Here is a 25,494-nt window from a genome sequence, read left to right as displayed (position 1 = left end):
GTAATTGGCAGAAACCCTTCAGTAACTAACAATTTCCACTTAAGAACAATGGTTTTGTATCTATATATATATGACAAAAATATTCCTGTAAATAAGGATATAAAATGTACTATAAGATTCAGATGGAATATTCTTCCACATAGCTCTTTTAAATTTAAAATCCAAATAGCATTTTACTGCACAACAGTGTTTGATAAAAACCTTGTGAAGTTTCTTCTCAAAGCGATTGAATATAGATTAAGTATTAAAAGATTTTGACTTTTTCCACTGTAATAGAACCCTGGGAAAATATTCACTGAGTGCACTGTCAGACTAAGAAATGAAAGTAGAAAAATTATTTGTGTAAACAAACAAACACAAAAAGATATCTACACTCTCTTAACTGAAAAAAAAAAGGAAAAAAAGACATTTTATTATTTAGGAGATAATTATTATATTTACTCCTGCATAGAAAAAAAAAACAAAAAACAAACAAAACAAACCCAAAGACTATGTCAAAGATTAATAATGCCTTTTTAATAGAAGTGTAAAATTATGCTTTACTAATGCTGGAATCAAAAGAAGCTTCCTAGCTGTAGATATTTTCACAATGTTAGGGCCATCTCACAGAATATTTAATTAGTATTTAATCTAGATTCCATTAGCCAGACCAGCCTCATCAACAACTCTTCACTAAACTCAAGTAAGACGCAACAATCTTAGTTACTTGAAGTTAATTATAATATGAAGATAGGCTATTAATTACTGATTTTTTTACTAGTTATAAAGAATGTAAGACAGAAATGATTAGAAATACTTACATTGGGTTTACGTGGCAAGGTTTTGGTGGTGGGGGGCTGCAGGGGTGGCCTCTGTGAGCAGAGCCCAGCAGCTGCCCCATGTCAGAGCAGAGCCAGCTCCAGCTGCTCCAACAGGGACCTGCTGCTGGCCAGAGCTGATGAGCCAGGGAGGGATGCTAGGTGGGCCTCTGGGAGAACAGAGTTAAGGAAGGGGAAAAATACTGCTGTGCCACAGCAGCTGGGAGAGAAGAGTGAGAAATGTGAGAGGCACAGCCCTGCAGCCCCCCAGGTGAGTGCAGCAGGAGGGCAGGAGGTGCTCCAGGCAGGCAGCAGCAGATCCCCTGCGGCCTGTGCAGGGAGAGGCCCCTGGTGCAGCAGGCTGTCCCCCTGCAGCCCATGGGTCCCACACGGAGCAGATCTCCACGCTGCAGCCCCCCCGTGGAGGAGCCCCCGCTGGAGCAGGTGGCTGTGGCCTGGAGGAGGCTGCGGCCCATGGAGAGCCCCCGCAGGATCAGGCCCCGGGCCGGAGCTGCAGCCCGTGGAGAGGAGCCCACGCAGGAGCAGGGGGTCTGGGGGGAGCTGCCGCCCACCCGTGGGGGACCCGTGCTGGAGCAGTTTGCTCCTGGGGGATGGATGGACCCCGTGGTACGGAGCCATGTGGGAGCTGTTCTTGGAAGAGCTGCAGCCTGTGGGCAGCCCCCGCAGGCTCAGTTTGGGAAGGACGGCATCCCGTGGGAGGGACCCCATGTGGAGCAGGGGCAGAGAGGGACCATGAAGGAGCTGTGGAAGTGAAGCATTAGGGACTGACCGCAGCCCCCGTTCCCTGTTCCCCTGCACTGCTCAGAGGGACGAGGTAGAAGGAGGTGGATTGGGGGAAGGTGATTTTAGTTTGCTTTTAGTTTCTCACTGCTCTAGTATGCTAGCGATAGGCAATAAATTATATTAATGTCCCTTATGTTAAGTCTGTTTTGCTTGTGACAGTAATTGTTGAGTGACTCTCTGTCCTTATCTCAACCCTTGAGCCCTTTCCATTTTATGTCCTCCCCTTTTTTCTTCGAGGAGGGGAGTAAGAGAGTGGTTGTGGTGGAGCTCAGCTGCCCAGCAGGGTAAAACCACCACAATATATTATCTTATGCTGTACCTGCAATGTGTTATAAAACCATACAAAAAACTATGGTAGTAAGTGTAGGCAGACTTTTTTTTTTTTTTTGAATAAAGCATTTTGAGCTTATGTTTCCTAATTCTAAAAATATTGAATGTTTTCTATACCAGCAATATATAATGTTTTGTATACTAGCTAGCTATACTAGTTATAGTAAGAACTATTCAACTGTAAACTTCCAAAGTACAGAATTGGACTGGACAATGATTTGGCACTTTTATGGGAAGAATTTGCTAGACAGCAATATCACAAATATGTTTTTGATAAAAAGGATTACCTGTATTATGAGACTTTGGTTACCTCTGCAAGAGAACAGACATTTCCCAAATGTTTTATAACATGTTTCTGGCTATTTTTGATGAGACAGTTAGAACTGAGACTTTTTAGTATGTATTTTAACTAGAGGGCTGAGAATGTAAAGTTGAAGACAATTTAATGAAAATGATTATGAACTGATTGTATTCCAAGTATTCTTGGTCTTTCCTTTCTTTCTTTCTTTTCTCTTTCTCTCTTCCTTCCTTCCTTTCCAGTCATTAGAGAAAAAAAACTACTGGTTAAACACACACAATTTATCTGATTGAGGAAGAAGAGCAAAAAGACATTCTGGACAAGTCATAATTTTTCAACAGTCTTAAACTTAGAAGTTATTAAATAGAAATGGATACTGTGTCAGATGAGCAAGCCTAAGTAAAAAGTAATAGATTGACAATGTAGGGACAAAGATGAAAAAGGACTGGGCACAAACTTAAACAAAACTAGCAAAGGACAAAGAACAGCAGAAATTGTGTTGTACCTATGCTCAGCCGTTACAGGAAGACAAAAGAAAAGGATTACTAGATTATTCTATTTAATAAGGAAATGAAAATATAAGGAAAAACAAACAAAACAAACCAAACCAAAAAAACACTAAGGAAATCTGTCAACACACAATGGTGAAAAGACCAGAATTAAATGCCCTTTTTAATTCAGTCTTCACTGAAGGAATCACTTATGACCAGATGGCTAACACAATTACAACAGCAATGTCTCAGACTGACTTGGATGATGGACTAAAAAGTACGCTTAAATTAATACATTAAATTAATACGTTAAATTAATACGTTAAATTAAAGACCAGTTCGGAGGACTGAATGAAAATTCAGAATGATATTGAGCAATTGTAGAAATTATTAAAAAATACCATGGAATTCAATAAGTACAAATGAAGAGTCCTTTGTTTAGGAATAATCAAATCAGCAAAGGTCCAATAATTTCTCTTACATCTACTTAATCAACAGAGCAGAGAACAGGGAATAGCTGAAGAAAAATCTAAAAACTATAATTTATAAAAAAATGAAGATGAATGAATACTAGGATTTGTTGTCAAACAGGCAATCATCATGTAAGACTGTATAGTATGAGCAACTACAGATTATAAAACTTGTGAAGTAATTCTTTCTCTTTATCCAGTGCTGCTGCTAAAGAGTATCATAGCAAATTTTGAGATATGCACTTCAAGAAAGTTGTGTACCAGTTAGTCTGGAAACCACAGAAAAGCAGGAAAAGTGATCAGAAGTCTAGATATCGTGATCTGCAAGGACTGGGACTGGAGAGTTTGGGAAGAGGTAGTTTCACTCATCCACTCCAAGCCCTGCAAACAGCAACACAACATATTCTCTGCTTTTGATCAATGGTGAAGTGGTCTCAAGTTGCAGTAAGAAATGCTAAAACAAGCTTTACACTGATGAAAAAATAAACAATGGAAAAGATTGCTAGGAATAAGGTAAAATCTCCAAGAAGGGAAGTTTTAACAGTACAGATCCAGATACTTCAGGATACTTCCAACAAGAGATTTCAGGCCCCGTTTCCTACATCTCTGTGGCAGTCTACAAGTGTATAGCTCTGAAAGCCTTTTAACAATGATTACTGTCAATCTGACAGATGTCACGTGGCATACAGAACATTATGCTGCATAAGATATAACCAGTGCTTTGGCCTTAGCTACTTTCACATTTGTAAAAAGTTGCCACAACTACTCTATTGTACTGGAAACATGTAGTAGCATACCAGTGGTTATTTTCAAACCACTCAACTTCCTGTAACATTTAGAAATGAGAAGAAGATGTATGAGAAAATTCAGCAGACAAAAATGTGAGGCCAACAAGAGGCAAGCAATATAGTAAGGTGTAAAATGTCAGAGAAAACATCTAAAGTAGGCCTTCCTTCTTCTTAAAATAGAAATTCAAATTGGACTAAATCTTTTCTCTTACATAGCATATAAGAACAAATCAAATGAGCATCTAGTTTAAGATTTATTTTAGTACTAGCCCACATTACAATTTAAAAATGACAGGCATTCAAGGTTTCCATGCAATGTCAAAAATCTTCTCTATTCCAGAAAACAACTGAAGCCACAGGCCAAACTTACACAGTTATGCTCAGAAAGGACTCAAAAGTCTTGCATAAGACACTATTTAAGTTTCCTCTGAATTATCTATTATTTGTTCATGTTTCCTGCTAAGGAATGAAATCAGGCTTCCCTGCATTCTTATTTTTCTTCTAATAACTTGATGAAAACTATTTATTCTCTCACCCTCAACTAGTTATAATTCATTTTGCACTTCAGTTTTTCTTCAGTGATACATAAATACAAGCTAAAAATAGCTGCAGGGAGAAAACACTGATGACTGTCCTGTTCTTAATAGGTTTTATTTGAAAAAGCAACACAGCAAGATATATTAGTGGTACTGTAGACAGTGCATATGTTGTACTTGTTCAAATACAGGAGTACACTGGTAGTTGGCCAGTAAAAGACCAGCATAGTGCTCTGATGCTAAAGGCTTAACTTAGCTGAAAAGTTGTGGTAGTGAGCCATTTAATTATACAAAATCTTCTAAGACCACCCTACAAAGACAGGGGATCAACAAGCTTTAAAATGGATATGCAGAATTTCCAGAAAATTTTAACATGAATGCTAGAGAATGCTAGATCAGAAAAACATTCCAGAGTTGTATATATTTCGCTTTAGAAGCAGCATGGTCATAGAATCATAGAATCACTAAAGTTGGAAAAGACCTTCAAGATTGTCTGGTCCAACTGCCTCCCCCACACCAATACCCACTAAACAACACTGAGCTTAAGGCCCATTCAGCATGAAAATGGGTGAGAAAAGTCAACGTACACAGAAGATGTTTGAAGTTTGGATATTTTAAAGACATGCTTCTGCTCAACCTTACTTCATATACATGCTTGCCAGCTGCATGCAGGAATCAGCAGGGAATGTGCCTCTGCATCTAAAGAGTTTGGCACTAACTGCTGCCCTGCCTTGAATAGAAATATGACAGTCCTAGGAAAGAGGTCATCTTTTTCTGCCTGTAGTTAAATGTCAAAATGTACCCCTTGGAATATCCATGCCAGCTTAATAAGAAATTCATATGGCAAATTCTGATTTAAGATGTCCATAAATGAATGGATGCGTAATTATACCTAATAGCAATGTGACACAAGAAGCAAACAATACTTTTGCATATGATTTTTCTAGAGAATTAATGCCACATATGGGTTATTTAGACTATTTGGTTTGATCTACTGTTTACCCTGATATCTATTCAGAGCCTGATAATTTTTATTTGGCTTGTGCATTTTCCGCAGCAGTGTCTAATCTTGACAGCAAAAGAATGCATTAGGACATGCTGAGTTTACATCTTGCATCAATGATTAATCACTTTGTTGCAAATTTCTCTCTCTGAATTAGTGAAGAATCTCCTGAAAAGTTTATATCACAATGTGGGAGTATAGTTCAGAGATCTGATCTGTAATAATAGCAGATTTTCAACAAGAGCACTCAAAAACAGAAAATGAGAAAACGTAATGGAGAGAGTAGTTCCAAAGATGTAAGCTAGAACAGTATAAATAAACCTTAAGATCAAATGCTTCTACATGTGATAATTATTTACAGAGAAGCCTATAAAATATATCAGTCTTCATTAATAGACTTTTAAAAGTTTAGAACAGTAAATACACTACTAAATAAGTAAATAAAAAAACTGTTAAGTTATAAAACACTACTTCTTAGCAGTCAATTTCCTAGTAAAAAACAAGCAAAACATTTTTTTTTTCAAAAGCAACATTAAAGTTTTCTAAGCACAAATACTACTTTAATTGTATTTGAGGTATTTTTGATGTACCACTTGAGAAAACCATGTAAACACATATGGTTTCTAACACAGAACTGCTCAGTAATGAAACTCTTCTGAATGAGTTACTGCATGCTACCTGTGTTGGTAGTGGTTTTCTTCGGACTCTGAAAAATAATTTTTAATTTTATCAAAAGAAATTTAAAAACAACAAAAATGTATTGACGTTGGTAAAGAAATATCTATGAAAATTAATGTAAAGAAGAAATAAATGGATATTCACCCTAAAAACTAACAAATTGAAAATTCTATATAAAATATAAAGAAAATTGGAAAGTTCTGGTTAAATGAGATTTCCTATTCATTAGTTTATTGATGACCTACCCACTCTGCATGATAAAATTTTAAAAGACTGAAACATAAGACCCTTTTTCTTTCTAGAAAAACACAATTAGACTTTACATCAGTAAAGATTACATATAAAATTAGACTGTATCTATGTCATGGCTTTTAAATACAGAAAAACTACTTTAATTTTTTCAGTGACAAGCTATACTTGTATTGTATGCTTAGCAATGGGAAATTGTGATTGAATAATATAAAGTGTAAAAATAATAGTTTATATGTCCTCTGCTTATCAAAATGGATTAGTGTTTTTGGCTGTCCTGTAAAGACATGAAGATATGAAGAGATCTAATAATTACTTTTTCAACAGGAGGTATTCGATACTGTTTGAAAATTGGGAATGTCTCACCAAATTCCCCAAAGAACTGCTGCTCCAAGTTCAGAGTAGTGATTTTTCTTTGATGAATTACTAACAATTAGAACATGACAGAAAGTATGATTGAACTTGTCATTGCCAACATAGAGGGCTAAACCAACAGACAACCTCCAGTTCTTGGCTGTAATTTTAATCAGAGGCAGACGAAATAATAAAACATTTTCCTTTCTCTAGAATGTGTTTTAACTAATTGCTAAATTATTGTTATTTTTATTTTTATTTATTTATTGAGATATGAGCTAAAACTTACATCTACTTCTCCCATTCTTTTGATTTTTTTTTTTTTTAATCTTCCAGTCTTCCCCTGGGAAGGAACTAATGCAATGCTGACAGCAATTATACTTTGGAATAGGTTTCCCAGAAGTGGTGGAATCTCAATTTCCCTCAATGGATATATTTGAGACTTAGCTTGGTGGGGCTTTTGATAACCCAACTAAGGCCCTGCTTTCAGAAGCATGTGGGACCTGATACGACCCCCTGCAGGGGGAACATCTATCCCCACAGATCCCAGCTGGCTTACAGTTTTCTGTGATTCTGTATTAAATTCAGAACAATGATCTCACAGTGCAAACCTTAGTTTAGTTGGCTACCTTCGTTACCAAACATATTGAACAAGTATGCAGAAAATCTAAATATATAAAAGAGTAAAGTGCTATAGATGTTGTTTCTGTATTTTAAAATGGGAAATAAAGAACGAGATAATTATTTTTTTTTTCTTTTCTATTGCTTGGGTTTTTTCAGTTAGATTGCTGCAGCTTATTCCAAGTCATGTATTTGCTACCTTAGGTAAATAAGGTCATTAGATAAGCAAGTGAATAGCTGAAAGAGTATCAGCTTGTGCACACATCTATATAATAATGTATAAAACTGCAAAAGCTAACAGTTCTTAATTTGTCTAAAGAGCATAATGAAAGGATTTGTTAAATAACAACAAAAACAAACAAAAAAAAACCAAACATCTGATTATCCAACAACAGACCAGCAATCTTAAGTAAGGAATTCCTCATCAGTTGAGTAGTTACTCAGGTAATTTCATTAGTTTGATTCTAATCTTCCTCACATTCCACTAACTAATTGACTAAATGAGCTGCAGTTTGAACCTCAGACAGCTGTATCTCAGCTTCCTAGTGGGAAAATGACAGTCATGATGAAGATAAGCAATTTCTGTGTAGTACCAAACTAGCAAACTATCCAGTTTCCAAAAGATTTCAAGTCTGTTACTTTATCGTTGCACTTTTTTTTTTTTTCTTCTGTAGGGCTTTAGGGGAAATATCTTTAGGCAATTATTGGCATTCCAGATTGATAAAAGCTAAGAAATTCTTAAGATAGCTATGTTGTGTTGTATACTCAGTATGAGAAAACCTACTTAGAGTATAAAACTACTGTTACAAACATTTACTGGCAAAATTTAGTATCTAGTTCAATAATTGGAACTCTGGAATCACCTAGTTTTGCTACTTGTTTGTATACATTTTTTTATTAGTTACAATATTTTGTTTGAGAATTACCAAGTGCATGGTACATCTTATGTTATACAATAATGGATGCTACAATGTTTATCACAAAGCTATGGCAATGGGTCCAATTCACACAACAATTACCCAGAAGTGCCTTAAGAAAAAAGGATACAGAATAATTAACTTTGTTGAAGAAACAGTACTGTTCCTATTGTTTTGTTCACTTCAGTCTCATCTCCCAAGAGTAACTATCCAATTATAATCTGATATTAATCTCAGGATTCTACAGTACTTTATATATATCTTTATATATATATGTATATATAAACATAGCACAATATACATGCCTCACTGTAAGCAAGCACTTCATGTTTGCTGCACTGCTAATGATGAAGCAAGGAAATGTACTGATTTTTAAAATACATATCAAGTTCTATTTGAAAAAAAAAAAAAAAGGATGAACTAATTATCCTGCAAGTCAAGACCTAAGTCAGTGAAATTAGAAAGGTCATTACTAGCACAAAAAGGAAACTTCAAAATTATCTTAGACACATTCAACTCCATTTGTGATGCGTATGTGTCAGGTTTACATAAAGAAAGCAGTTTCAAACCTATGGTAGATGAAGCTTATGGTTCAATGAAGTATTAAATACAACAGCCAACTCCCGTTCTTGTTATTAAGCAGTTTTACTTAGTCTGAACAAGAGATGTTGCTTGGTTTGAAAGCACATATGACAAGCCTGAAGAAAGAAAAATGGCATTCCGCAGCTTTGTAATGAGAGTTGCATTTAATGTGCATCTATAAACAAGGATTCAATTTATTTTACACTGTCATACTTTACCACATCTTCCACAAAATTACAAGTTACACAAACTGAGTCTGTAAGTAACTTTATGAATCTTGAAATACACAGCTTATGTGGTTAATTAAAAACGCCTTTTGAATATTAGCCCTACAAAGATACAAGTACTGTGAGGGTTATTCACAAATACTTGTCAGAGTATGCAGAGATGTGATGAGGAAGGCTAAGGCCCATTTGGAATTAAATCTGGCAACAGATGTCAAGGACAACAAGAAGGGCTTCTTCAAATACGTCAGTAGCAAAGGGAAGACTAGAGAAAATGTGGGCCCACTGCTGAATGGGGTGGGTGCCCTGATAATGAAGGATACAGACAAGGCAGCTGCTGATTGCCTTCTTTGTTTCAGTCTTTACTGCTAAGGCCAGCTCTCAGGAATTCCATACCCTGGAGACAAGAGAGGAAGTCTGGAGAAAGGAGGACTTTTGCTTGGTTGAAGAAGGTCAGGCTAGAGATCATTTAGGCAAAGTTGACACCCACAAATCCATGGGCCTGAATGAGATACACCTGCAAGTGCTGAGGGAGCTGGTGGATGTTACTGGTAGGCTACCCTCCATCATCTTTAAAAGATTGTAAACAACAGGGGAGGTGCCTGAGGACTGGAAGAAAGCCAGTGTCACTTCCAGTCTTGGCAAGAAGGAGGAATGAGGAAGTTACAGGCCAGTCAGCCTCAACTCCATCTCTGGAAAGGTGACAGAACAGCTCCCCAGTACGAGAGGGACGTGGAGCTACTGGAGTACAATGGAGGTCTACAAAGACGATTAGGGGACTGGAGCATCTCTCTTATGAGTTCTCAAAGAGCTGGGCCTGTTTAGCCTGGTGAAGAGAAGACTGAGAGGAGATCTTATCAATGTATTCAAATATCTTAAGGGAAGGTTTCAGGAGGATGGGGCCAGGCTCCTTTCAGTAGTGCCTAATGACAAGAAAAGAAGCAACAGGAACAAACTGAAACACAGGAAGTTCTATCTCAATAGGAGGAAAAAAGTCTTTAATGTGAGGGTGACAGACCACTGGAACAGGTTGCTCAGAATGGTTGTGGAGGTTGAATATCTTCTCTGGATGTGATCCTCTGCAACGTGCTGTAGGTAGCCCTGCTTGGAAAGGGGTGGACCAGATGATCTCCAGAGGTCCTTTCCAACCTCAGTCACTTTGTGACTCTCTGTGACTTAACTTTAGCAAGGCTGGGCTTGCTTTGTAATCAGTAAGAGGTAAGGCAGAGAAACTTCCAAGGTAGCTATAAGTTTCTATCTGGAGGACTTTCTCGCTAGTGACTAACTAGATATGGATGTCCTGAGATATTGCCCTGTCTAGGATGGACTGAAAGCAATACAGCTAGACCTTCCTCATTTCCAGTAAGGCTAACTGTACAGTATAAGGCACTTCAAATTTCCCATATTGAAAGGCCTGTTCAAACATGATAGGAAAGGCAGCAGTCGAGTTAAATAATATTAGATTATCAGAAAATTTCAAAAATTGACCTATTTCAGATTTGTTATGACATATTCAATTATTTTCAACTGTGGATTGTAGCCACAAGCTTGCCCCAGGAAGAAGTGCTGCTGCTGTCCCTTTTGTCATGTCTTTTTGTCCCCTAGCAACACCTATCAAAGTGTTTTCCCACAGGAATATTGAGTGGTGGTTACTATTGTTCAAAATATTAACTCCTCCTCACTCTGAGTTAATTTCATTGTGTGAAAATTACATGCAGGATGTCTTCACTTCCATTTTATTCACAATTCAAAAGAAAGAAAAAAAAAAAAAAGCTTGTCTGTCTGTTGTGCTGCCTCTGTGTAACAAGCCAAAAAGCAAAAGTGAATCTGTATCTGAAAACAAAAAAGAAAATATATCCAACAAGTGCAGTATCAAAACTGTATCTGCTAGGACCTATTCAGTTTGCATATACAGTGTTGATGTTTAATTAAAACATGAAATATCAATTTAAAACAAAGAGAAAACAAAAGACAAAAAATCTATTTCAAGAGTATTTTAAATTTCAAAGCACAATTAATATTTAAAGCTAAGACACGTCCAAGATGCTTTGTTTACTTTTAAAAATGTATCTGCAATGAAAACAAGTTATTGGGGTTACTGTGGCACTCAGAATAAGTTATATCAAGCTGGAGTAAGGAAATGTACACTGACGACAACCAAAACAGTGTTTTCTCTGCTGTGTAGTGATATCACAAAGGATAATAATAATAATAATAAGAAGAAGAAGAAGAAGAAGAAGAAAGAAGGAGAAGAAGGAGAAGAAGGAGAAGAAGGAGAAGAAGGAGAAGAGGAAGAGGAAGAAGAAGAAGAAGAAGAAGAAAGAAGGAGAAGAAGGAGAAGAAGGAGAAGAGGAAGAGGAAGAAGAGGAAGAAGAGGAAGAAGAAGAAGAAGAAGAAGAAGAAGAAGAAGAAGAAGAAGAAGAAGAAGAAGAAGAAGAAGAAGAAGAAGAAGAAGAAGAAGAAGAAGAAAAGTTGTGTCTCCTTCCATCAGTTAAATCTAATGTGAGACACAAGACAGTATTTATTCATAATAATCAGATAGCTAACAGTCTGCGAAAAATTAGCTAGAGAGTTCAGTTGCTGTTAATATGCAGCCAATTCTGATCACTGTGAGTTCTGCTAAGTTTGCTAAGGCCCTCACCTTGAAGAGTGCTCTCTGTGAATGGACTGATATGGTTTCTTAAGAATTGTAATATACATGAAGTTCCCTAACAACTTTTTGAGAGTTAAGATCTTCTATTAAGTGTCTGAGGATATCCACAGAGTAGCTACAAATTTGGTTATCTGAGGTGACTTCATTTTGTTCTCTTTTGCTCATTTGTTGATAAAATATATACTTATTCCCTATTTACATAGATGTGAGACAATTAATATTAAGTTTTACTTTCAAAAATCCTGTCTTCTTTATAGATTACACCCTATCCATTTTAATTAAGTTTAACAGGAATATTTTATTTAGAAGTCTGAGCTGAAGATACCCAAGTATTCATTTTATGTCACAGAAAAAAGTAGTTGCTTCATACATTTGAAAAAATGGAACTTTAATAATAGTCGTGGTTTCTAAACAAAGCTGGTACTAAACGGAATATCCCTTTTTTTTTTTTTTTTGCTATACGTTTTTTTCCATTTAGTGGAAAAAGGGGGAAAAGAAAAAAAAGAAAAAAAGGTCTACAAGTGAGATCCTGGAGTTTTGACCTTTAATTTCAGCCTATATGCTAATTCTTCCTAGTTAGGAATCAGTTTTCCAAATCATCAATATGGAACACTAAGCATAAGCCTGCACTGAGGTTCAAAAAAGCAACTTTGTAAACATGACAGTTTTCAAACTGATTTTTGTTAAAAATAACATTTGAAAACTCATTGTTTTTAATTTTCAGCTTGCCATAGAATTTATCTTTCATATTCCTATATCATTGCTTTCTTCTTTGTTATCAGTAAAAACTAACACTGACCTTCCTCCTAGAAGGTTCAACTTCTAACTTCTGTTTGAAACACTAAAGTGTCTTTTCTCAGAAGAAATGCTACATATATGTGCCGCCAGAAATGAGAAAGAATACACCATTGCTGCGACCCTTCATTAGTCAGAGAATCTTGGCAACAGAAACAGGGCTTGTATATGGTCTCTGCATGAAAAACTATTTTCAAAGGTAACCTTGCCAAGGGCTATGTTCTGTCTTGGCAAAGGAAGCAAACTTACTTTTCTATCAGTCAGTTCACTCTGCATGAGAAACAGGTGTTATGATAGGAAATGGGACTTGGAGCAGGAACAAAATAAAATTCTCTAAAAATAAGTTTGGTTTGAAAAAATTGGAGATAATAAACCTGCGGGGCTTACATGATTTTGCAAAATGCAAATCATGAAAACTGGTTAAGGAATTAAATGCTCTTTTTCAAAAATGACCATGGAGATTATAATCATTAATTAAAATCATGTAAATAATGTTCTGAAAGAACTCGTCCTTTTTATCTCACAGGTTTCAAACAGCCTAATGGTAAAAGGTTTAGTCTCAAAAGAGTTACTCTAATTAAAACTAAAACTTTAGTATAATTAATAAGTGTGAGTAAGCTTGCAATCATCTCATCCACTTGCAATGACAATTTTTAAACATTCAAATTATATTTTAAAGTGTCATTATACCAGGCTACAATGGATTATATTCTTACATATCCATTTTAATGTTTTCAATCAATTAATTAATTGCTGCTATTACAACTTTCTTGACTTGTGGTCTTCTTAAAGCTCTGTATGTGATAACTTTTATTCTGCCCATAACTTCTGTCACATCTGTCTGATGTATAGTCAAAATACACAAACAAACAGACAAAGCAAAAATAATTACAAAGTAAAATGCATCTATACAGTGCACATATTTTCTCTATATTCTGTAATTTCTCCACTGGAATCCAGTATATGAAGAAAAGTTTTAAATTCAGTGAGAAAAGTTTTTAATAGTGAGTATTCATTAGAAAGTTCTCATTTATTACTAAATAGCAAGATACTATTGCTCTTATTTAATATACTCTTTTTCCAATATTCCAATATACTTTTTTTTTCTGAAATGATGATTTAACTCACAAAACAAATTGGTATAATAGAAAAATGAAAAACAAACAAACAAAAAAAACCACCACAAAACACAACAAACTACAAATATTTAGCATTTAGTGAAATAGGATAGCCATACTTTCTATTTTCCTCATCTAATGGACTGAGTAAAATGAAGGGATTTATATTATAAGTGTATGCACTTATTCTGAGAACAGGAAAAAGAACATAAACTTGAGCTCCAGTGTGTACTTACTGCGTTGTTAATTCTTATTGAATAGGGAAAGACAAAATGTAAGTAAATCTGCAGTACTGTGACAGAATATTTACCCTTTCTACTCACTTTTTTTCCAAACAAAATTATTCTGGCAAGGGAGAGAGAAATCTCTGCATATCACATACTGAGGCTCAGTTAAGATATTCTGTCTGTTTCATGTAAACAAGAGGGGAAATCACTTGCTCTATTTTGAACCTAAAAGATGTTTTTAGGATTCCTTAACCATATTTACTGTAGCCAGTTAGATGAATGTCAGTCCTTTTGCAGGAAGTACAGCAAATCAGAAGGTAAGTGTGCATTTCATGATTTAACATAAATTGCATTGACATTTAAAGAAAAAAATGTGTTCTAAAAAGAAAGCCTGTAAAGTTTGAAATATGTTAAAACCTATTTTCCAGTTTTGAAATATATTGACACTCAGTTTTTAAAAATGTGATTTTTTTTTTTTAGATTTCTGCAGAGTATCTTTTATCTTGAGGCATTTCACTGCAATAAGAATGGTAAAATTGTATTATTGATAGAAAGGGATACATTTTAAAATGTATTTCAGAAAAAAAATATAAATAAATGCAGCTAACAACCACCTTTGACTTCAACTACACCTGTAAACAGCAGAAACCCGAGTAAAATTTTTCAACCTATTTTTCTATTCATTCTGCTACTATGAAGTCATCTGTTACTGTTACGCTTTAAACAAATACAATTCAAATAATACAAGAAGTTTGCTTTTTTTTTTCTTTGAATTGTTGCCCTGATCTCTAACAAACTAAAAAAGCATGCCAATTATTCTTTCTTTTGTAAATACCTGACACGGTAATAAAAAATCTGAAAGGAGCAAATGGAACAAACTGATAGAAAATGACAAAGATCAGTATAAAATATTTGCCTTGAATTGGATTGTGAAATTCTTGCAACTTACCTAAAAGCTGCAAACACAATTTGCAGTGATACATACTCTTGAGATATAAATACTCTCTCATAGACTGTTAACCATCCCTTCTTATAAACTCCCCATCCAAACAAATATGGATAAATCTAACAACTTTTAACTTCTTACAGGATTATTTTTGTAACTTTTTGTAAGCACTGTAGTACAACCTGAAACATCTTTAGAAATAGCAATTTTGCCACATTTTGGTTAGTAAGAGACTATATACGGAGACTTCTAACCCCAAAGGACAAATACATTTAACTGTAATAATGTTTAACAAGCTCTCAAATCCTAGACTCTAAGGATGGCACTATTTTAAGCATATGCCTTTATTGCAGACCATACAGAAGTCATATTGTAGAGGAGCAGACAGCATGAAAAAAGCAAATGCATTATTTTAAAGTTCATTTTATTTTAGTTGTAATTGAAACGCTCTATTAACTAACCTAGTTGAATTGTTTTCTGTAAACTAAATAAACATGAAATCAGAATCACTAGGCAACACATGAGAAGGCATACAGTGCTCTAGCTTTATTTCCTAAAATGAGCATTTAAATTTCCATTTGTGTTCAATAACAAGGAATAGATTATTAGATAAAGTGGAATGCACAAAAGACTGAAGTATACTAGCATCACCTATTAACCCCTAAAATCCATGTTACAAGCATACAAACATCACAATTTATTTGCTTTCAGTAATGGTGAGTAAATTAGAAAAAAAAAAAAGTATTATTGTTTTGTAAAAAATTTAAGGTATTGTACTGCCAAATCTAAAAATTCTCCTGACTCACATCAAATAAAGCACAGGTCATATCAGCGAACCTCTTATATTCAAACATCACTTCCCTCACCCATTAAAGTGCCATGAGACTATTGAGTTAATCAACAAGAGATGCAAGATACATGGGAAACATCGTTCTAAACAACCAAGCTGCAAGTACCCCTATATTTTTTTAAAGCACAAAATAGATTATATAATCACCGGTGTTTATTTGAATCTTCCACAAAGTCCGTGAAATTATGAACTTGGTAAACAGGAAAACTGTGAGTAAAATCCAGTAATTTCTGTACCATAGGGAAATTTATTTATTTAGTTGTTTGTTAAAGAAGAAAAACATTAATGAAGAGGATTGTTCTTCATTCCTAGGTGAACGTCAGGCCTAAATTTTTCCACCATACATGTGGAAGTAGATTAATTTTTATGAATTTCTTTTCAAAGGTGAATATTGTTTCACACATGGTGAATATCGTTTCACCTTGTCTTCATGATTTCTATGATTTCTATGAAAGACTGCAATAAATAAACAAATAAAATAATAAATTTCAATTTACTTTTACAAAAACAAATTGCTTTCAAAATGGAAGAAATTCACTAAAGAACTATACTGTAGTGTAATGCTTGCCCACAAATACGTAACCTAACATATTATTCAAAGTTTATAAAGAATGTTACTTTGCTGGATTGGGAAGAATGCTGTCAATAAAAATTCCTGGTCTGTCTGATAATTTTAATTGCACTGATCAAACTTTGCTAATTCTGCTTGACTACAGTTAAATAATGTCAGATCAACTTCGGTAGGTGTACACTTTCAAATGATCACAGTACTCTTCTAGCAAGCATCTAATATTTTTAAAGACACAGGCATCATAACTGAGTCACAATCTTCTTGCTCCAGCACTACCATATAAAGATTGATCACAGAGTTACAAACATTTTCATTTCTTCTTTCTGTGGTATGTAACTTGTGAAAATGACAGAAAGTTCTTCATACTTTTTGGTCCCTGAACTGAGAAGATATGGAGGCAAGTATTCTGGGGAATTGTCATGACCTGATTGCCCTGTTCTTATATACTCCTCTAAACATTTAAAGCTGGCAGCCATCAAAGACATGATTATGAGCTAAACGGATCTTTGGTCTAATCTGGTGCAATGTATTAGCACCTATTAGCCAATGTACAACCATTGTTAAAATTCACAACTACCAACAAAAAAGACAATATTAATGTGTCACAATAATGACATGAATGCCACACATGCATATCAGCCTGTGTTAACTTTTTACCTCCCCACTCAAATAAACTTCTACCAATTATTTTCATCCTGAGTTACACTTCAAAAATATTCCCATTGACATAGTTAACAGCATTCTTTTATTAATTTTCTGTAATTTCTAAAGTGTTCAGGTACATGGTGAATTCTATACATTTATAAGAACAAAAACACAAAATTTTATATATATTTACACACATATATACAAACACACACATATGTATGTAGAGACACACAGGAAGTACAACTCCACAAAAAACAGAAAGAGTTAAACTACCTAGATTTTCTGTACTACAGTATCCTGAACCACTCATGACATGAAGTTTGGCCATAATCAATTTGCATTGCTTCAGACAAGGTTATTTTAAATGACTTAAAGACATATTAGCTGAACAATAAAGACAGGGCCAAGAGAGAAGTCTGCTATAATGTGTTTTAGAATGATCAAGACAAGAGGACAGTAGGAGTTCAGTGGTAATAGAGCTTCAGCTGAAATACTGAGTATTAGGCATTCTTATGTGATTTTGACACTCTACAGTGTATATAAGATCTCTCCATATGTTACAATTTTCTTCAGGTATCACAAGCTTATCATTGAAATTAAAAGAAATACATGGCAAGAATTGGAAAAAAAAATGAAGTGAATATATTTCTTCCTCCATAAGGTGCACTTTAAAAGCAGTTGAGAGATTTTAAATTCATGAAGATACTTAAATATGACTAATATTTTTCCAACGTGAAAATAAATAAATAAATATTATTATTTATTATTTGTCTGGATTACAGTTCAACACTGAATTTGTACAGTAAACGTTACAAGGCAAAAATAATGTTGCTCAAAGCAACAAAATCCAGTGAAATTTTCTAGGCAACTTAAAAATATTTTTGAGGAATGTAACAATATAAATGTACCTGTATAACTTCAATATAACTTCAATGTACCTGTATAACTTCAATACCTCAGTAAGGCTCTGGAAAATACTGATGTGGCACATTTTGTAATACTGTATTTACTGAATGGAGAAGTATTACTGTTCCTTACAAGAAGAGCTGATAAACATTCCTATTCCACAAAGTTAGCCCAGAGGTCAGAAGTTAGTAATGAATATAGTAGAGTAGAGTAGAGTAGAGTAGAGTAGAGCAGAGCAGAGCAGAGCAGAGCAGAGTAGAATAGAGAATATAGTAATGATTTATGTTTCTTGAATATCTTTTCTGTGATCTATGGGGCTCTGCATGATCTAGAAAAGACTGACAGTTTCCACAAACAATTACTTGACTGCACAATCACTGCATAGAAAAGTGGGTTGTATTTGAAATGCACAGGAAAAGGCCTGTATCTGCTAACCTGACTCATCCATTAACCTTACTCATCTCAATTTTATCTCTTATACTGCTAAGTTACTAAATTCAGGGGACAAGAGATACAAAGCAGAAAATTTTCAAGAAGAATTTTAAGTGTAGTAGTCAGATCAGTTTTCATGACCTTAGACAATTACTTGACTTTCATATTTTTCTGCACTCATACAGAAGGCTTCTGTTAGCAAACAGGTTCTTCAAATTTATTCTGAGGTGAGTTTAGAAATGATACTGCAAATTCAGGAGCTATTCACATATAAATGTGCTGTACACTATATTTTGAATTGCAAATTTCATTTTTACTACAGAATTTGTAAGTACTATAGTAGAAACAGTCATAAATCGCCCTACTAGTTTCTAGCAGCAAATGTACACAATATAATAAGTTTGTTCTTAAAGTTTTTGATGTGAATGAAATTGAACTGAAGAATGTTAACAAATGAAGAAGAGTATGTCGTCCTCATATCTACAACTGGTTTCAGCATATATCTGAAGGACAATGTATTCAAGAACCTCTTTAGAACTTTGCCTTAAACATTTAATTATGAATGAAATACCACAGTCAATTAAGACAAACAAATTCAATAGGAATACACAGACCTAATGTTCACTGGCCAAGGCTTTATTTCCAAAACGACACAGAGACTTGGCAGTGAACAACACTTACGTTTAGCTCACCATACTGAGATATTGCTTGTGCCAACACACTTTATCCTTTCCATGTTCCACTGTTCATTACAACACACACCAACATTCTCCAGTTCCTGCCAAGCTTCAGACAGAGCTCATTCAGTGCAAGCTGAATGCTAGGTCCAGTCAAAGGAGCTCAAGGAAAACACGAACAAGTATTCTGTATGCAGAGCTCAGCCACTGGCAGAATGTACTAACGTAGTACTGTTCCTAGTTAATTCTTCTGATTTATAAAGTGTCTTTTGAACTACATCAAATTACTTCTGTCTTGAACTTCAGTATCACCCAATCTAAGTGGGGAAATAATTACTGAATTAGAGAAAAAAATAGGTTTTAGCTTAAAAAAAGTAACTTTTGATTATTTGGCCTATCATACAGAATGGGCTGAGGACATGGAAAACCCAGATAATATCAGGACAAATTAAAAAGAAATAAAAAATAAAATTTCAGTGAATTACCTTGAGGTTCTAAACCAAAAGATCAAACTTATTTTTTACATAATAACATGAATGCTGTATGATCTAAGGATAAATAGATCTTTTCATCTACAATCTGTGATAGTCAACACACACACCAAAAGAGAGCCCAGTGGAGAGTGTTCATTGGCACAGACCATCACAGTATTTCCACTATAGGTGGGGCTCCAAAGCAGCAGCGGCTTTGAGCTTTCACTTCAAGCAGAACTACTCTGTGATATAAGAAGACAACCTTCACATGAGTACATATGTGTACAGTTGGACTTGATGATCTTGGAGGTCTTTTCCAACCTAGATGGTTCTATGATTCTATATATGTATATCTGTAAATACGGCATCATATATAGTGTTATACTGTATTGTGGTATATAGTTATACATACAATACAACATATATAGTATTCTGTATAGTTACATGTGATCTAGAAAAGACTGACAGTTTCCACAAACAAGTACATGAATCATTGCACACAAGTGGGTCATACTCTACCATAGTATATAGTATATATGACTGTCTGACATATATAGATGTGTGCATATACATAAATATACTGAAGATATCTAAAGATGGAAATGAAACTGAAATAGATACATAGAGGTTAGAGGTTAATGTAGACTTTATGTGGCAATAGAGAAAAACAGAAGTTCTTTGGACTTATAAACACAACTCCTCCATGTAATATTTCATATATTATTTTCCTCTGAATACTATAAATACACTAAGGTAGGATTAAGTTCCTGCAAAATATATGTACAAGGAGTAATAGAGTATGTCATGGAAGGAAGTCTCATTCAAAAATTATACAGCTGGTAGCAAAAAACTTCGGATAAAAAATTTGCATAGGTGAAGTAGATGAGACCTTAGTGATGTAACCTCTATGAGCTACAATGGTTAGAAAGCTTTTTGAAAATGTACATTGCATTTTCTGACAGAGTTGTAAACAACTCTGCCTGGAGATACAGAGATTAAATGTAGCCTCACAGAGGAATATAAAAATGTGAAAGCTGTCTCCGTGGTGGTGAATCTAGAAAGTCAGAAAAGTGATAGGGTGCCTACAATAGAAAACAGAAAAAAATGCATACTTAATTGCAAGTATTTGCCGCAACAGACTTCAATTTCTCTCTAATTTCAATAGACTACCAATTAACTGTTTAGGAAGAAGTAAATGATAAATACATCATGAAAATAAGAATTACCACATACCTAAGTGAAATGCATTGCTTAAAAACAAACAAACAAACAACAACAACAACAACAAACAACAACAAAAACAAAAAATATTAGTAATACACAACAGCCAAGAAAATTCTAAATTAAGCTTCAGAATCAAATGTAAATAGTTTACTAACTTTAATATCAGCAAAATTAACAGTATCAATCTTTTCTTTCAAACACATGTATATGTGTTTCAAATACCAGGAACAAACCCCCTCATAGGTAAATTCTCAGCCCTGCCCCAGAGTTTGCATCAAACCATTTTTGTATTACTGCCTGGAAAACAGGATAATAAAAATCCCACACAGTTCCCTGCATAGCATTGTGAAAAACTTCCAAGTTCTGAAGCTATATTTATAGCATAGAAACTAGAAATGGAGCTAAAAAGTGCCACTGGGAAACAGAAGTGAATTGTGTCTGGTTACAGCTGAGCTCCAACCTACATTCTATCCTAACTAATTATTTGTCAAATCCAAACACTTGGTTTTACATGGTAATTTTCCACTTCCAAATGAAACTTAAAAATTACTTTAAAAAAATCAAATAGACATAGTTCAAATGAAACTTGAAGTGTTTTTGACAAATTCAGTTCATCAGGTGATTATATCATTCAGTGTTGGTCTTGTTGATGTGTGTCAGTAAGACTTGAAAAACAAGAACAAAACTAAAGCAATCTGAGGAAACAGAGTAGGCTTGTAAGTTTAGGATGTCTAAATTTGTTAACTTAAAACCGTCATGTGTTAGCTAAATTCAAACCCAAACCTGTTTAGCAACAAGTTTCTAGAAAAACTCTCAAGGTTTGTACAGATCTGTAATGTAACTACAGCTAATCTAGCCTACAGTTTAAAGTGGCTGGAGCACATTAGCTCCATTCACATAAATCTCAGAATTGAAAATGACTGTCTTCTGGAAGTTCTCTAGGTCAGAAATAGTTGTCAAATAGAACTTCACGCTTAAATTTTCAGACCTTCAATGAAGAACATTTGCTAAGAACAGCATCCCAACTGAATTCTTCATCTCCTGCATTACTTTGACAAAAACCATGACAAAATAAATAACAAAAAAATAAATAAATAAATAAATTCTAGAATGAATCCAATGTTATGACTGAAATAACGAAGATTATCCATTTCACATTTCAGAAGGGAAAAGTGTAAGTTTGTGTCCCTTACATTTTATCTATGTATTTATATGTACATTGTATGTGGCTTTAGATGTTATATTATGAAAAAAATATATATTTTCCTCACGCACTGCTTAAAGGGAAAAGACTTATGACTAAGATGCAAAGAACTTGTGCAATTTTCCTTTTGTAAATTAAATTCATTCATTAGAGGATAAGTAATAGCAAGCAGATTAAGAGAGAATGTCTCCTCTAATATCAAGGGGTTCTTGACTTCTATGTATTTGCTTTCCAGATTCCACTTTTATACTTAACAAATATATTTGATCCAATTATGGATAAAGAAATTAGTAATTACAGTGAAAAAAGTCATACAAATTCTCTGTGAAAAGTCTATTCACTTGCTTTTCACTATGATTTCACTTAGACTTTCAAAATACTACTTGGGAAAGATACTACTCAGTTCACTCTTCTTACTTGAAGATGCTAAAAAATATATAAATTTAGTTAAAATGCTAGATTTTTTGTTTATGAGTAAGCACTGTATTTGGAAAAGGGGCAATAGGTTTTATTATTCTGAACTTCTAGGTGTATAAGCATAGCCAAATGAATGATCAAATTGGTACTACTGAATCCCTTTAGAACTAACTGAAAATAGAGAAAGGAACAGAACATTGTACATTTTATTTTAGTATTTGAATGTGTATAATGTGGTCGCTAATGTGTTTCCTGGATGCATCTTCATGGCCTGTGAGGTATCATCAGCATTTAATTAATTTGCTGACAAAATAAATGTTTATACTGCTGCCACAATTTGTACCTTATTGTTTGATTTATAACTAGCCACTTTTTCCCCTAAGACTAGTTTCTGAATTTGAAACTGAAGTTCAACGTATTTTAAATGTCTCAAATTTTTTCTTGCATCACAGTCCGTGATGAGTCTTCTTTGTTAGGTAGTGAGAAGCTACAGACTTTTGCTTAAGGTCAGCTTATTGGTGCACGGATAGTGAATCACACAGTATTTTAAGCCTCTTACTAGATGAAAACTGCTGAGCTGATGTGCTCATGATGAGCACAGCGTGACTGAAATGAAGAGGTCCATTCATGTAGCCTACCATCCTCCTCCTGCTCTCAAATTTGTATGCACAAATAACGCAGACGGAAGAAGCGCACAAGTTTACATGAACAAAATAAAAAGCACAGATTTAAGAGTTATGCATTTCAAAATGAGGCAAAATGACTTCTAACAAGAAGGCAGAATCAGGACTAAAGTAAGAGATTTAGTTATACACAAGACACTGCATTTGTCAAAAAGTGCTGCAAACTGGAGATTGAAAATTAGGAGAAAACACAAAAACTGGAAGGGTCAAAGACTGACAAATATTTTTCTTTGAAAATATGAATATCAAAACAAAACCTCAAACTTTGGAGGACATTTTAATCTTCTAAAAATGAGTCTAGTAAAACATTTTGGTAACAAGATTATTTTCCCATAGTGCATATACAGTCAGGTGACACTTCGTATTAGAGTTAGGTTTCTAGCTGTGACAATGAAGTAAAGTCAAACAAGCGCTAAACTGAGCTCTTCTCATTTTCAACAGACTCATTTGAGCAGAAAAAAAAAAAAAAAAACACACCAAAAACAGCTGCTTGAAACTCAGTAACATTTCTCAGTTTCAGAATGACCTGTTTCACACTAGAACAAACCAATGAATTCATACATATAAACACTATGAGCAGACAGTGATTTTCAGAACACAGATAGAAACAAGCCAAAAAGGGTTATGGGACTAAAACCTTATCAAATAACAACTTAATTTTCAACTTAGGTGAAAAACAGAAGTCACGATGTCCTTCAATATTGATTTCATCTTATATAATTTTTTAGAATGACTTCAATTATTTGTCTTAAGCAATTAATACACATCAGTGAAAATATAAAATGAGTATTTGCGCTAATATAATAGTATAAAAATGCCTTCTACAACAAATTACAGATCTAATTTAGAATAAAATTATATTATTATTCAATATGTCTTTCTCAGAATGATGTAATTAGTTAAGTATTAAAATACATATATTCGTTGAACACTAAGAAAGACAGAAGGCAGTATTTGTTCAGATTTGACTAAAAATACTCATTGGAAGTTTGTTTAAAGTCTGTTAAGAGAGATTTATTCTTAAAATAAATGTTGCTCTTATCTCATTTTTTGTTCATTTTTCAAGACAAAAGCCTTCTCTAGAAATGGGAAAACTGACATGCAGATATTTTAAACCTGCACAAATATAAACTTCAACTCTACTTTTTTTTTTTTTTAAGAATAGCTTATAATCCTTTTACTTCCCAATGGACAGTTTCAGATAAGATATACCGAAGTCGTTTTAGAATAACAACTATGCATTCTGATTATATGAAAAATCAAACTAACCTAAGAAAATACTTTACGCCAAAGATACAAAAACAGATGACCCGACATCTGAGTCAATGTGTTACAGAAATGTCTGAGTTGTAATTGTTATGCTACAATTCTTACTTTAATCACCCATGATTATTGGTTCATATTGTCTCAATCAGATGCTTTCCCTTACTTACACTCTTCTTTTTCCTGAAAACTCTGCATTGAATACGAATACAATTCCTGTAAACTAATATCACATGAAAAGGCTAGTTAATTGATTTTCTGATTGTTCCTACTGTAGTACATGTTCAAGGATAAATCTTGAGCTGGCACTTCAAAATGCAATTACAAATTTATTATTTTTTGCCTACAACACCTCTAATAAACTGCACAATTGCCTATTGATTTATTGCACCCTTTAAGACTTGGTGGCACTGCAACATTTAAAACTGGCTTACTTTTAAGGTGGTTTTGATTTGTTAGTGAGTCATTCCATTCCTTTAAGTTCCTAATAAGTGAAGGTCTTTGATTTAAAAAATATTATAAATTCAGTATGACATTAAATATAAATCATCATTTATCATAATTGAATTTCATTGTTACTGAAGTACAATTTTACACACATCACTAAATGCTTGAATGAAACAAATTAGGCAAGAAAATAACTGTATAGCCTGTAATGGAAAATAAAGCTGTTATATTCAAAACTCCACAATTCTTAACATATGTTAAGACATGTAACATAATAACATGTTGCTTAAGCAACACTGAAACATTTTAAAGTTATTCTTATGTACACTTGCATTGTTGAAGACAGAAATTTACACAGGCATGCAATCTGGAATGTTAGGCAGCCAGTATTCAACTGTAACAGAATTTTGTGTATCTACAAACCAGGAAGCTTGAATCTGCTGTGAATTTGACTGGATTCACTGAGTTTGAAACTGTACTACTGACCAATTGCTGAACACTGCTCGTACAGGTTTCAAGGGAAACACACAGGCTGTGGGACGAGTACAAAAAGCTATAATATTCCTATTTATACTTAGAACATAAAACTTCATTTTCCCAATGTCTGCAATCAGGACTGCATTAGTATGGAATACTTTTTTTCTTACTTTACCACATAATTTAATGTGGCTTCCAGGAACATTAAAAAGTAGCAATGTTTTTCTCCAATCTCTGTTTGGGTACTCCCTCCTTTCTTCTTAAATTCCCAGTGGTACACAGGTCTCATAATTTCTTATTGAACTTAGGGTTTGAAGTCAGTATCTCACATTTAAAAATGT

At 34.2% G+C, this 25,494-nt stretch overlaps 1 protein-coding gene across 5 annotated transcripts in view; it reads right to left on the bottom strand.

The window, feature by feature from the left end:
• FBXL17 (F-box and leucine rich repeat protein 17) overlaps nucleotides 1-25,494 on the bottom strand; it is a 331,132-nt gene that overhangs the window by 139,607 nt on the left and 166,031 nt on the right. Inside the window, exons 8-9 of one of the 5 annotated variants that reach the window (XR_013943102.1) lie at nucleotides 9,466-25,494; nucleotides 2,354-9,343 (exon numbers count right to left, since the gene is read on the bottom strand). The exon at nucleotides 9,466-25,494 is cut by the window's right edge and continues 20,072 nt beyond it. The exons of 3 other annotated variants lie outside the window; for them this stretch is intronic. The gene's annotated coding sequence lies outside the window, so the exon portion shown is untranslated. Of the gene's footprint in view, nucleotides 1-2,353 lie in introns of those variants that run through there. One more of the 5 variants, XM_080572814.1, reaches the window with a different exon arrangement.

The sequence above is a fragment of the Anser brachyrhynchus genome (assembly GCF_964034855.1).
Source record: "Anser brachyrhynchus genome assembly, chromosome: Z".
NCBI classification, from domain to species: Eukaryota; Metazoa; Chordata; class Aves; order Anseriformes; family Anatidae; genus Anser; species Anser brachyrhynchus.
Note: the sequence above shows the minus strand (reverse complement) of the source record. Positions and strands in the feature narration are given on the sequence as shown.